Source organism: Mustelus asterias, chromosome 15 (assembly GCF_964213995.1).
Source record: "Mustelus asterias chromosome 15, sMusAst1.hap1.1, whole genome shotgun sequence".
In the NCBI taxonomy this organism is placed as follows: domain Eukaryota; kingdom Metazoa; phylum Chordata; class Chondrichthyes; order Carcharhiniformes; family Triakidae; genus Mustelus; species Mustelus asterias.
Window position 1 is genome coordinate 16,463,252 of NC_135815.1, and position 12,172 is coordinate 16,475,423.

At 49.2% G+C, this 12,172-nt stretch overlaps 1 protein-coding gene across 4 annotated transcripts in view; it reads right to left on the reverse strand.

Moving 5' to 3' along the window:
• Nucleotides 1-12,172, reverse strand: part of ltbp1 (latent transforming growth factor beta binding protein 1) — a 356,653-nt gene that overhangs the window by 262,649 nt on the left and 81,832 nt on the right. The gene's annotated exons all lie outside the window — the stretch shown is intronic.

The window sequence follows — 12,172 nt, forward strand, 5'->3', positions numbered from 1 at the left end:
ACCTGATATCCATCGGTTTCGCCTGAAAACAGACAAGTGGAGGTGCAGGGAGAGGGGGGTGGGGGGGGGGGTGGCAGGGAGGGGGTGGCAGGGAGGGGGCAGTTAGGGGGGGGGGCTGTGTTGGGGGTGGAGGGGGGGGGGGGGGGAAGGGGGAGGGGAGGGGTGATGAAGCGACAACAACGGCTGCTGCCTCTCCACTATCCAGACACGTCTCCGGCCTGAGAGAAGAAAGCTCGGCAAAAACAGAACTCCGGGATACACTCCAAAACTGACTTCTGAAGTCAAGGCAGCAGAAGAGGATTAGTAATTGTAGAGTTGCGCTTTATCTCAACTCAGACAAAGGGGTTCGACAGTTTCAGCGCAGAAACCTGCCAGGCAGAGGGAGGCACTGTGGAAAGTCCGGCTCTGCACCTAAGGGTGAATCAACTCTCGTTATCACCCGCATATTTCTGCCGCTGTGCTTTTGTCGATATTAAGTCATTTGCAGCTAACCCCTGGAAATGTTTCAGGCATGCCGCATGTCTGAAAACATCTGTTTCAAATATCTGGCACTCCAGCCCAGAGCTATCAAACTCCATGACGCAGCTGCTTGGGCCGTTCCCCAGCTTCTTGGCAAGAATAAACCCCTGCCTACAGCTCCTCAAGTTGTACGTCCAGACCCAAGCCCATCGATTGCCTGCAAATCCGGCAGGAAAACAAGAGCAAACTGCTCAGGTTTGCTCCACCGTCCAGCTTTAAATCCAGAGTTATAAATAACTCCTGGAGACGGACAAAATTTCCAAGATAGGGCAAACCGTGCGCTGGTGTTAATGTGTGATTCAACTGATGTCTCATATGCAAAGTATTTCAATAACCTTTCTCCCTGTATTTTTACACGCAATGTTGCCAAGTTCATATGTGGCACTTGCATTCAGAATTCTTTTAGCTGAATGGGGTGAAGGGTTTTTTTTCCCTCGCTGGGTGATTTCAGACTGTCGGTGCCACCTTACTGGCCTTTCACGCCACAGTCTCACTACAGCGAGGTCGGAGAATTTGATCCCCAGCCAATTCTCCGTTCACTGCAGCGGGATGGGAAAATCCCGCCGGCGTGAATGGCCGTAACATTCCAGCGTGGAGCATGGATGCTGTCGCAGTGGCGGGCCACACTAAAGCATGTCACCTTGCTGCCTCTTTAGAGAGCTCTCTGCCTCCTTTCCTCTGGACCTAGTGGAAGCCAGCTCGGGATAATATGACCACTGAAAGTTTATCTATTAGTGTCACAGGCAGGCTTACATTAACACTGCAATGAAGTTACTGTGAAAATCCCCCGGTCACCACACTCCAGCGCCTGTTCGGGTTCACTGAGGGAGAATTTAGCACGGCCAATGCACCCTAACCAGCACGTGTTTCGGGAGGAAACTGGAGCACCCGGTGGAAACCCACGCAGACACGGGGAGAATGTGCAGACTCTGGTGACCCAAGCCAGGAATCGAACCCGCGCCCCAGCATGGTGAGGCTACAGTGCTAACCAATGTGCCACCATGCTGCTCAATGTGTGCGTGCATGAGAGTGTGTGCATGTGCGTGTGTGTGCGTGTATTACTGAATGTTGTGTGGAAGGAATTATGGCAAATTGGAAGGTGCACTGTAACAGGTGGAACAAGTGTTAGAGGATGCACACACACCAGACGTTTAATATACGACTGCCAAACTGTCTGTGACCGGACTGAACTGGAGCGTGGACCTTATTATTTATAACTAAATAACAGAAGTTAGGAAAATTTGGCAAACAGCGAAATAGAGTCGCATGCAGCACAGGGATCACTCTGGCGTGGGCTGGAGAGCTGGGAGACATGAAACTGGGGCGTCACACCGCCATCACTGGAAGGAGGGTGGGATTACACCTAAATAGGGAGTGCAGCAAAGGTTTACCAGGCCTGGGATGGCAGGTCTGTCATATGAGGATAGACTAAATCGGTTAGGATTATATTCACTGGAGTTTAGAAGAGTGAGAGGGGATCTCATAGAAACTTATAAAATTCTAACAGGATTAGATAGTGTAGATTCAGAGAAAATGTTCCCAATGGTGGGAGAGTCCAGAACTAGAGTGATAGAGGTTTACAGCACGGAAACAGGCCCTTCGGCCCAACTTGTCCATGCCGCCCTTCTTTTTTAAACCCCTAAACTAATCCCAATTGCCCGCATTTGGCCCATATCCCTCTATACCCATCTTACCCGTGTAACTGTCTAAACGCTTTTTAAAAGACAAAATTGTACCCGCCTCTACTACTACCTCTGGCAGCTCGTTCCAGACGCTCGCCACCCTCTGAGAGAAAAAATTGCCCTTCTGGACCCTTTTGTATTTCTCCCCTCTCACCTTAAACCTATGCCCTCTAGTTTTAGACTCCCTTACCTTTGGGAAAAGATCTTGACTATCTAGCTGATCTGTGCCCCTCATTATGTTATAGACCTCTATAAGATCACCCCTCAGCCTTCTACGCTCCAGAGAAAAAAGTCCCAGTCTATCCAGCCTCTCCTTATAATTCAATCCATCAAGTCCCGGTAGCATCCTAGTAAATCTCTTCTGCATTCTTTCTAGTTTAATAACATCCTTTCTATAATAGGGTGACCAGAACTGTACACAGAACTGTACACAGAACTAGGGGTCATAGTTTGAGGATAAGGGGTAACCTTTTAGAACTGAGGTGAGGAGAAATTTCTTCACCCAGAGGGTGGTGAATGTGTGGAATTCACTACCACAGAATGTAGTTGAGACCAAAACATTGTGTGATTTAAAAAATAAATTAGATATAGTTCTTGGGGCTAAAGGGATCAAGGGATATGGGGGGAAGGAGGGATCAGGCTATTGAATTTGATGTTCAGCCATGATAATGGCGGAACAGGCTCGAAGGGCCGAATGGCCTACTCCTGCTTCTAGTTTCTATGTTTCTAAGAGAAGTGGGCCAAGCACAGAGCTGTGGGGGAGGCACAGTCCCCCCTACCTGCCCACCTTGCAATTCATATCAATCAGCAAACTGCTGGATAATAAAGCTCTTCAAAAGTAACCTTGCAGCATCATTGAGTTTTGTACGTGGCATTGGTTGCAATTTTATAATAACAGTTCTTGCACTCACTGTTCACACATCAGAGAGGGCAAGTATGGAGCGCAAAATGTGTGAGAAAGACAGGAGAACTCAGGCATCAGGGTAAGAGCAACAGGGGTAACTTTCTGACTTATCATCATGTCCTCCAGATACCTTTGGTCCCATATTGGAAACTTGAGCACACAGTGGGCCACTTTCCGATCATCAGTTTGAACTGACAGATAAACACACACGCACGCACACACACGGCACGCACACACACGGCACGCACACACACGGCACGCACACACACGCACGCACACACACGGCACGCACACACACGGCACGCACACACATGGCACGCACACACACACACACGTACACACACACGCGCACACACACACGTGCACACACACACGCGCACACACGAAAAATGAGCTAGTGAAACTCTGATGGAACAGGGTAAATGTTCACTCCTGTACAATTCAGTACAATTCACATCGCGCTGCTTGAGCAGATTGGAGATTAGTGCCTCGAGTTAACGCTTTGAACTGATTGGCTATTGGCTTCGCGCCAGCACAGTCCCAAGACTCTGATGAATGCAGGTTCATGACCCACTCCTGGCGCTCGAACACATAAGCTAGACCGACGGGCGGGACGGTGGTACAGTGGTTAGCACTGCTGCCTCACAGCGCCAGGGACCTGGGTTCAATTCCCGGCTTGGGTCACCGTCTGTGTGGAGTCTGCACGTTCTCCCCGTGACTGCGTGGGTTTCCTCCGGGTGCTCCGGTTTCCTCCCACAGTCTGAAAGGTGTGCTGGTTAGGTGCATTGGCCATGCTAAATTCTCCCTCAGTGTACCCGAACAGGCACCGGAGTGTGGCGACTAGGGGATTTTCACTGTAACTTCATTGCAGTGTTAATGTAAGCCTACTTGTGACCCCAAAAAGGGAGGTAGACAAAAGGCAGGTAACTATAGGCCGGTTAGCTTAACTTCTGTAGCAGGGAAAATGCTTGAATCTATCACCAAGGAAACCCATGCAGACACGGGGAAAACGTGCAGACTCCGCACAGACATTGATCCAAGCCTGGAATCGAGCCCAAGTCCCTGGGGCTGTGAGGCAGCAGTGCTGACCACTGTGCCACCGTGCTGCCCCCTAGTAACCTGTTCCAGGAAAAATCCTCACTCTGGGAACAGGAGAAAATCTGCCTTGTGCACTACCAGGTGTAGGAAGAGAAACTACAACAACACCTCAAAAATACATCACTGGGGATGTGAAAGATGCTACATAAATGCAAAATCTTTCGTTGAGGTCCGTGTACAAGGAAGGCGGCAGGTACATTAGAAAATATATTGCAAACAAGCAGCTGTGTCTAAAAGATACGTATGCTGTGTAGAGTTAAACTAACTGAGAACATGTTAGCGTGATACACGCAGAACATGTATCACGCTGGGGCACTTCCAGTAACAACGGCATGCTGTTTGGAAATGTGACCCATCTCATTTTGCAACACTGTTGCATTGGCCTGAAAAGCTGGAATGTGAGCACTCGGCTTTGTGGGACCTCCGAGGTCCTAAAAAATAAATTAGATGTTCTTCTGCATTGGGGGGTTTTCTCTCAGTTTCAATTATGATCAGAACCTGGCCCTCCATGCACCCCAATGTCCAATATGGGAGTGAGGGTGTTTGTCAAGTCGGAAAGTTACCCCTGTAGCCTGCGAACGCCTGAACTCTTGCCCTTCTTAACCTTTTCCAGCTCTGCGCTTGCCCTCTATGAAGCGTGAACAGTGGGGAGAATGGGAACTGCTCCTGCAGAATTACAACTGATGCTACGCGCACAACACAGTGAGACTGCGGGATTAACCTTGAAGAAATAGAAATCATAGAATTCCTACAGTGCAGAAAGAGGCCATTCGGCCCATCGAGTCGGCACCGACCGCAATCCCACCCAGGCCCTATCCCCGTAACCGCGCATATTCACTCTGCTAATCCCCCTGATACTCGGGTCAATGCAGGATGGCCAATTAACCTAACCAGCACATCTTTCGGACTGTGGGAGGAAACCGGAGCACCCGGAGGAAACCCACGCAGATATGGGGAGAATGTGCAGACTCCACACAGTCAACCGAGGCTGGAATTGAACCCGGGACCCTGGCGCTGTGAGGCAGCGGTGCTGACCACTGTGCCACCCAAGAGCATCGTTTTCCAGCACAACTAGGTCTTGATCAGTCTCTCAGGTCTCAGCGCCTGAACTAGCTTACAGCGTGACTGCAAGGCATAACACAGGCACAGATTTCTGACTGCGAGAAACTTCTGAGGGCAAAGAAAATTCTAATGCAATAAGTGAGTCTCACCATTTTGTTTGCAAATCTTATCATTTTTAACACCTTTATTAAGTTCTAAAAGTAAGTTTCAGTGGCAAGTCATACTACTCCTGGTGGCACATCCAAAGATGTGCAGGATAGGTGGATTGGCCATGCTAAATTGTCCCTTAGTGTCCAAAGATGTGTAGGTTGGGTGGATTGGCCATGCTAAATTGTCCCTTCGTGTCCAAAGACATGCAGGTTAGGTGGATTGGCCATGCTAAATTGCCCTTGATGTGTCCGAAGATGGGCAGGTTAGGTGGATTAGCCACGGGAAGTGTGTAGGGTTATGGGGGTTGGGTCGAGGCCTGGATAAGATACATTGTCAGAGAGTCGGTGCGGACTCAATGGGCCAAATGGCCTCCTTCTGCACTGTAGGGATTCTATGATTCTATACTCCAGGGTCAGAGGTAATCTCTGCCTTCTTTCTTCCCACTATCTCCATAAATCCTTTCCCCTCTGCCATCGCCTTCCATCACAGCTCTCTGTGTGCGACACTCTATCCATCAGCTTCTGCTCATCGCCACCTTGTCCCAGGCTGCCCAGCCCCCACCTTCAACCAGCAGCTCACCATTTCTTTCTTGCCTGGCCGAGCCTCCGTGAAGTGACCAATGTTTCCCCCAAGCAGAAAAGTGCCGTGCAGGAACAAACAGGCGACGCTCCCGTACAGGAATGCAGGGTCAGGGATTAACCTTAAAGGGACCATACAGTCCCACATGGAGCAATGGGTAATTAAAGGGAGCCGCTGTAAGTGACTGTGAATATTTTCCGCTATGTTACGTAATTTGAAGTTTCTGCTAGGACAACTCAGGGCTGGACGTACGGGTTCAATTCAAAGTGCATTGTACATGAAACATGCCCAACATGACCCAGTTTGACGCAGCAAGAAGCAGGTCACTTTACCCAGCCGAAATATAGTCACGTAATCGAGCCTAAATCATTATCACTGAGACCGATTATCTGGTCGTTGTCACATTGCTTTGGGAACGATCTGTGGGCAAATTGGTTGTCTCATTTCTTACATTACAACTCTTCAAAGGTACATCAGTGGCTGTGATCTCTTGAAGTCATGAAAGGTGCCCTATCAAGGCAGGTCTCAGACCAGAAGAACATAAGGTATAGAATCATCGTATCCCTACAGTGCAGAAGGAGGCCATTCAGCCCATTGAGTCTGCATCAACCACAATCCCACCCAGGCCCTATCCCCATAGCCCGGTGTATTTACCCTAGCTAGACTCCCGACACTAAGGGGCAATTAGCATGGCCAATCAACCTACTCCACATATCTCTGGAGTGGGAGCAGAATTAGGAGCAGAATTCAGGAAGCGTAAAGGAGAACATGCCCCTTTCTACGTCAATGGGGATGAAGTAGAAAGGGTCGAGAGCTTCAAGTTTTTAGGTGTCCAGATCACCAACAATCTGTCCTGGTGCCCCCCATGCTGACACTATAGTTGAGAAAGCCTACCAACGCTTCTACTTTCTCAGAAGACTAAGGAAATTTGGCATGTCAGCTACGACTCTCACCAACTTTTACAGATGCACCATAGGAAGCATTCTTTCTGGTGGTATCACAGCTTGGTATGTTTCCTGTTCTGCCCAAGACCTCAAGGAACTACAAAAGGTCATGAATGTAGCCCAATCCATCACGCAAACCAGCCTCCCATCAATTGACTCTGTCTACACTTCCCGCTGCCTCGGCAAAGCAGCCAGCATAATCAAGGATGCTACGCACCCCGGACATTCTCACTCTCTTCCACCTTATTCCTTCGGGAAAAAGATACAAAAGTCTGAGGACGCGTACCAACCGACACAAGAACAGCTTCTTCCCTGCTGCTGTCAGACTTTTGAATGGACCTACCTCGCATTAAGTTGATCTTTCTCTACACCCTAGCTATGACTGTAACACTACATTCTGCACCCTCTCGTTTCCTTCTCTATAAACGGTATGTTTTGTCTGTACAGTGCGCAAGAAACTATTCTTTTCACTGTATGCTAATACATGTGACAATAATAAATCAAATCAAATCAAAAATGAGGCCATTCGGCCCATTGAATCTGCTCTGCCATTCAACCATGGCTGTTACGTTTCTCAATGCTATTCCCCTGCTTTTTCCCCAAAAGCTTTGATCCTCTTACCAAAACAAGAATCTATCTGTCTAAATACACTCAATGACCTGGCCTCCACAGCCCTCTGTGGCAACAAATTCCATAGATTCACCACCCTCTGACTGAAGAAATTCCTCCTCATCTCGGTTCTAAAGTTCCCTTTACTCTGTGCCCGTGGGTCCTAGTCTCTCCTCCTGATGGAAACATCTTCCCCATTTGATTTGATTTCTTTCTGTTTGAGGCCACTGGTGCATCATAACATTAAATAAATCTATAAAATGAATCTTAGCAAACCTACACCTTCACTGAACACTCTGGGCCGAAATTCTCCGGTCTTGCACACCCCGCTACCACAGCCAGCGAGAACGGAGAATTTGGCGCTCAGCCGAATCTCCGCTCACAGCAGCGGGACTGGAGAATCCCAGCCGTGGGCGTGGTCGGAGAATTCCACCTCTGATTTATTTTCACACTTACAATGGAAAAGCTCAATCTGCAGACAGCAGCAAACGTTTGCTCATCGATAAATAGGCCGACCAAACTTTCAAAAGTGGGGCATGTTGAAAAGTCACGGCAAGGTGTGATGATTGACAGGTTGGGTGACCAATGGCAGGAGGCCAGGAGGGGGTGGGAGCAGCTGAAGGTCACATGATGATATATCTCCTGCCAGAGTTAGCAGCCTTACCTATTCAGCAATGGAGTCTTCGACACCCATAAGGTAGTGACAACTCCCTCGGTGACGTCAAAGAGGTGGGATGCCAGTCCGCCCGCTGCCTGCAATGCCCAATGCAATGTGATGGGTGATTCCAGGAAGAAGGGTGAAGTTTCTCACAGATTTCCGCACAGAATTTAACTCGCAACCATTCCAGGCAGGAAGTCGAGTCGAGGTAAGGGAAGAGCTAATCCATAGCAACCAGTAAGTGACAGGATTGGCTTCGGGTTCCATTCCCTGGGAGTCTCACATTTGGGAAGAGGGCAGAATGGGAGAATCGGGAAGGGTTAAGCTTTTCTTGTGAGGGCCTGGGAGGAGGACTCCAGTACCCCATTGACCAAAGGAATAATACTCCACACAATTTTTATCTGCCCACTGCACTGAAGCAAGCATCCCTCTTGGACGGTCAATATGTTCTTAAACTCTATAAGCATCACAGTAACTCATGGAAAGGTGTCGATGTAAGCATCAGAGTAACTCAAGAAAGCTGTCAACGTCTTTGTAGATGTTTTGAGAACAATCCCCACTTTTGGGGCGGCACGGTGGTACAATGGTTAGCACTGCTGCCTCACAGCACCAGGGACCCGGGTTCGATTCCCGGCTTGGGTCACTGTCTGTGCAGAGTCTGCACATTCTTCCCATGTCTGCGTGGGTTTCCACCGGGTGCTCCGGTTTCCTCCCACACTCCAAAGACGTGCAGGTTAGGTGGATTGGCCGTGCTAAATTAACCCTTAGTGTCAGGGGGACTGGCTAGGGTAAATGCATGGGGTTATGGGGATGGGGCCTGGGTGTGATTGTGGTCAGTGCGCACTTGATGGGCCTAATGGTCTCCTTCTGCCCTGTAGGGTTCTATGATCTATAATTTGAACGACCCAGCAACTAAAGAAAATAGGAGCAGCCAGGAATCGGGACAAAACGTGGAGACTGCTTTCCGTGACCTCTTCAGCCACTTGAGAACCAGCTGCTGCTCTCTCTGGTTGCTATGCGCATTAACAGGAGGCGTTTCTTACAGGCTGACTGGCACTCCCACAGCTTTCAATGAACCTTTCTTCATTTCCTTACAAGTGCTTTTGGGTGTCTGCCATTCATTCCCCCCCGCCCCGAGGCACTCGTTTACAGCAAGCAAGCATTAAACAGGGCGGGCCGAGGACATTTCGGAACAAAACACTACAAAGAGAGCTTGGTGCACTGCACATTCCAAACTAATGAATGGGGAATGAAGGGCAGACGTTGAAAGCTCCAGTCTGTTCTACAAACAAGAAGACTAACGTCAAGGTGCGGAGGTAACTGGTGAAGATCTGCCTCACCAGTGGGATAAGCTGTACAAACCCAGGGTCCATTCCCCTAGTGCCATGGATGAAGATTTGGGGTGGCACAGTGGTTAGCGCTGCTACCTCACAGCATCAGGGACTCGGGTTTAATTCCTGCCTCGGGGTGACTGTCTGTGCGGAGTCTGCACATTCTCCTCATGTCTGCGTGGGTTTCCTCCGGGTGCTCCAGTTTCCTCCCACAGTCCAAAGATGCGCGGGTTAGGTTGATTGGCCATGCTAAACTGACCCTAGTGTCAGGGGGATTAGCAGGGTAAATATGTGGGGTTACTGGAATAGGGTGGGATTGTGGTGTCTGCTGACTCGATGGGCCGAATGGCCTCCTTCTGCACTGTAGGGATTCTATGAAGGGGAAACTACCTCCCAACATCTACCATGCCAAGCCCTCGAAGAATCCTATATGCCTCAATACGATCTCCTCTCATTCTTCTAAACTCCAATGAGTACAGGCCCAACCTACTCAATCTCCCCTCATAAAAAAAATCCCTCCATACCCTGGATCAACCCAGTGAACCTTCTCTGGACTGTATCCAAGGCCAGTATATATTTTAATGTGAGGCCTTGGATACAGGACCTTGTGCTAGTTAGGTTACGGTGTCAGAATTTTGGATGAAACCCTTTATAAAGGATGAGAAATAGAAAGTCAGCAAGGATATCACGAGAAAAATCAAGTCTAGAGATAAGAAAGGGATGGATGATAATTTCAGCAGATGAGCTGACGCAGAGCTTAGAAGAGAATGAAGTGATCTCATTGAAACATTAAGTCATTGAGTGTTTGAGAGGGTCGATGCTGAGAGGCTGCTTTTCTTGACCTGTTGGCCTAGAACCAGGGCCATAGTCTCAGGATGAGGGCTGAGCCGTATAGGACGGTCGTGATAATTACAGTTAGCTCACGAAGAGCGGAGGGCAGGAATTTCAACTCCCAATGGACCTCAGGGTTCTTGCTAATGGGAAACAGGCCGCACGTGTGGAGATCTGCAATTTTTGAGGTCTTCTGCCCCAGCGCACCTGTGCGGGAATAAGAGATGATGCGAGAACCTGGGTCAAGTGACTTGGAGTGGAGCTCCATGGAAGACTAGGGTCCCAAGCACGGGATGGGTAGAGGTCCTAAAGGGAGAGGGGGGTGGGGAGAGGTCCCAAAGGGAGAGGAGACAGGGAGCGGTCCCAAAGGGAGAGGGGACGGGGAGAGGTCCCAAAGGGAGAGGGGATGGGGAGAGGTCCTAAAGGGAGAGGAGACGGGGAGTGATCCCAAAGGGAGAGGAGACAGGGAGAGGTCCCAAAGGGAGAGGAGACAGGGAGAGGTCCCAAAGGGAGAGGGGATGGGGAGAGGTCCTAAAGGGAGAGGAGACAGGGAGAGGTCCCAAAGGGAGAGGAGACAGGGAGAGGTCCCAAAGGGAGAGGGGATGGGGAGAGGTCCCAAAGGGAGAGGAGGCAGGGACAGGTCCCAAAGGGAAGTCCCAGGTTGGGACAAAGACAGGGGACAGAGGTAGGTCCTCATTAATGAAAAACAGAGGGGAAAAAAAACAGGTCACAAATAGGAAAAGGGCTGTGCGGGGAAGTCTTGAGGTGAAGAAGGCTCAAGAGAAACCCTGAAGATCCAAGAAGGCAGCAGAAGGTTGGTGGCTGCTTGCTGTGGGATGTTGGGCAAAGGTATCCCTTTGGAGCAGTAGCTTTCTGCTCAGTGCGGCCACAGCCCTGAAATTGTGCTTCTGAGCTGGTGCTTCAGTGCATACTCAGGAACCCAAGCGAATAAAATCCCGAGAGGAGAGACTAAAACCCTGTGAGGTGGACCATTGTTGATGCCATCCAAGTTGGAGTGGCTTTGGAGAGAATTTCCAGGCTAGATTTTTGAAGATGAAGACCAGATAGACAGGGTTTCAGCAAGATTGGTTGACCCATTACTGGTGGGTTGTTGAGAAATCCATGGACTCTGTTTTGGTCACATCTGCCACCTGTTGCATAGTGTGGTGTGTTCAACAGATTGCCTATTAATTCATGTGCACTCCTTATTAGCAATGAATGTTAGAGTACAAGATGGGTACTGCAAGTTGTTTCATCTTTCTGATGTTGTATAGTAAAACACTTTTTTGTTCTAAAGCTGTGGAATCTTGTGGCGGTATTCACTCAGCAAGTGTCTTGAATCTCAAACCTCTCTCTACTTTCAACAAAATGTAATTGGTTCCAAGCCAATTCTTACCAAAAACATATGGATTTGGCCAAAAAGCACAACAGGACTGAGATGAGGAGAAATGTCTTCACTCAGAGGGTTGTGAGTCTTTGGTACCCTACCCCAGAGGGCTGGGAGTGCTCAGTCAATGAGTCTATTCAAGACTTGAGGTAGGGGTTGAGGTAGGAGGTAACGAGGGAGTGCTCTATGATAAGCACTCTAAATGGCCTCTTATTCTGTGTCTCCTGGTTCTAGACACCCCAGCCAGGGGAAACATCCTACCTGTATCTACCGTGTCAAGCCCTGTAAGAATTTTGTACACTTCAATGAGATCACCCCTCGTTCTTCTCAACTCTAGAGAACACAGTCTCCGCAATCTTTCCTCAGGGAACATTCCCGTCATCCCCAAGATCAGTCTGGTGAACCTTCATTGCACTCC